This window comes from Camellia sinensis, chromosome 2 (assembly GCF_055761805.1).
Source record: "Camellia sinensis isolate YWXY chromosome 2, ASM5576180v1, whole genome shotgun sequence".
NCBI classification, from domain to species: Eukaryota; Viridiplantae; Streptophyta; class Magnoliopsida; order Ericales; family Theaceae; genus Camellia; species Camellia sinensis.
Window position 1 is genome coordinate 66732276 of NC_138962.1, and position 1947 is coordinate 66734222.

General features: G+C 36.3%; 1 non-coding gene across 1 annotated transcript; it reads left to right on the forward strand.

Moving 5' to 3' along the window:
• Positions 1-434: 434 nt before the first annotated feature.
• LOC114255862 (uncharacterized) lies at positions 435-1529 on the forward strand. Its single transcript, XR_014361043.1, has 2 exons — positions 435-754; positions 849-1529. It is a non-coding gene; the product is annotated as an uncharacterized LOC114255862 (transcript).
• The last annotated feature ends 418 nt before the right edge of the window (positions 1530-1947 follow it).

The following is a 1947-nucleotide window of genomic DNA, read 5'->3' on the forward strand; positions in this document are numbered from 1 at the left end:
AAGTACTTGATGTTGGCCATGTGTTAAAAGAAGAGAGGATAATATTAAGGCCAAGTTTGACATGATTAAAAAAAGATAAAAAGTCAAAAAGTCACTATCCTATTTAAGTCACATCATCTTATTTAAGTCACATCACCTCTCTAACACATCACTTCAAATCCAACCCAAACCCAACCCATATTTCATAAAAAGTTAAAAAGTGCACTTATTTAGTCTTCCCAAACTAGGCCTAAGAATCTGTAATATCTAATCAGATTTGGTGAAACATGAAACACAAAAAGAAACAAATACACAATAGATTACAAGAGTTACATCCACCACTATTGCTGTTTTCACTATGATAAAAAATGTTGTAAGAGATTAGAAAGATAGTCACGTCACCTCAATCATAAATACAAAAAAATTAAGGCAATAGGCCACAACTGTGAAAATACCATAAATACTGTAATTGAGTGGTCCGTGTCCAATATTTATCTGGATCCACAATATCCCACAAATAATCTCTCTGTTATGAGTGCTTGTGTATGATCTGTTTCTCTCAATGTACAATGAATTTGTTAAACTATGATGCTGTCCATGTGTTGAAAGGAATCCAAACACAGTGTAGTTTTTAGCTCTTTCCTTCACCAGTACTTGATTGAAAGCAATATGGGAAGCAGATCCCCCATGTGATCACGACACTTTCACTCTCTTCTTTTACCTGTCCTTTTTGCTTTCACTCTCTCCATATATGCATAAACTATATCAAACACTAGTAATACTCTCTTTCAACTCATCCCATTATATTGTGTTTATATATATTGCTTGGTACATCTTTGATCTTCCAAATATTCTAAATGTTATTGCAGATGGGCTTCCAAGATGACCGGTGGAGGACTCGCTATGAGAAGCTAACAAGCATTGATGATGAAAAGGCAGCGAGGCCTAGAAGGCGATGGGTGACGAAAATGAATGGAAAACTCAGAGGTCTTAGGCTATCACGGTCTAGGAGGGTGAATTGGAAGGCATTTTCCATAGTCATATTGCCAAGAAAAATTACCGATATGTATGCTGATATTGTCAGTAGAATGAAGATGGATGATATATGCCCGACAATCGTCTTCTCTGGCCCATGGGGACTTCCATTTCTGTCCCATTCCAATGCTAAATGCAAGAGTGCCATCTCTCTTCATAGGAACCTGGCTTGCTTTCAGTGACATTGTTTCTGACAGTTTATATTGTTTGGGAAGTGAGGATCCTAGTAAGTAATGAACACTAACCACTCGATTGTGGATCCGACTCACGAAGGGGTAGAGAGAGCCCCCTTGCCCGAAGGTAATGATATTTTTGGTATTTCGTACTTGTGACATATTGCCATTTTTTGTATAAGTAGTTGAAGTGTGAGCGACTATCTCTATATCTCTTGTAACCTTTCTGATCAGAGTGAAACCACAACATCCATGGGCATAAACCTAGTTTTGGGGTGAACTACATCAAACCTTATGTTCTATGTATGTGCTTCTTGTACGTTTGTTCTTTCTTGGGTCTCACCGATCCTGGTTAAGTATTACGGATTCCCTAACATATAATGAACTGCTTCAAGTTAAATTTGCTTTTGAACTGTTCTGTCTTCATTGACAAGAGCAAAACAGATAGTGTATTTTCTCGGTTAAGTGGAAAGAGGAACTGTCAACTTTAAAATGTGTTGCCCAAAGTGTTTTTCTTGCTACTAGAGACGTTCAGAATTTGGTGATTATGCACATATTTTAGTGGTTCTTGAAGCAACAGAAGAAAATTTTCTACTAACAAAAACTCTATATTGAAACTCTAGATTATGAATCATTAATCCAAACCTTGTTTGTGACATTAAAGTTATGTTTGGATCATGAATTTATGGAGAAAAAATAAAGGAAGATGAAGAAGGTAACAAGAAAATTAAGGGAAAGAAGCTAAATTTATTTCATCCAA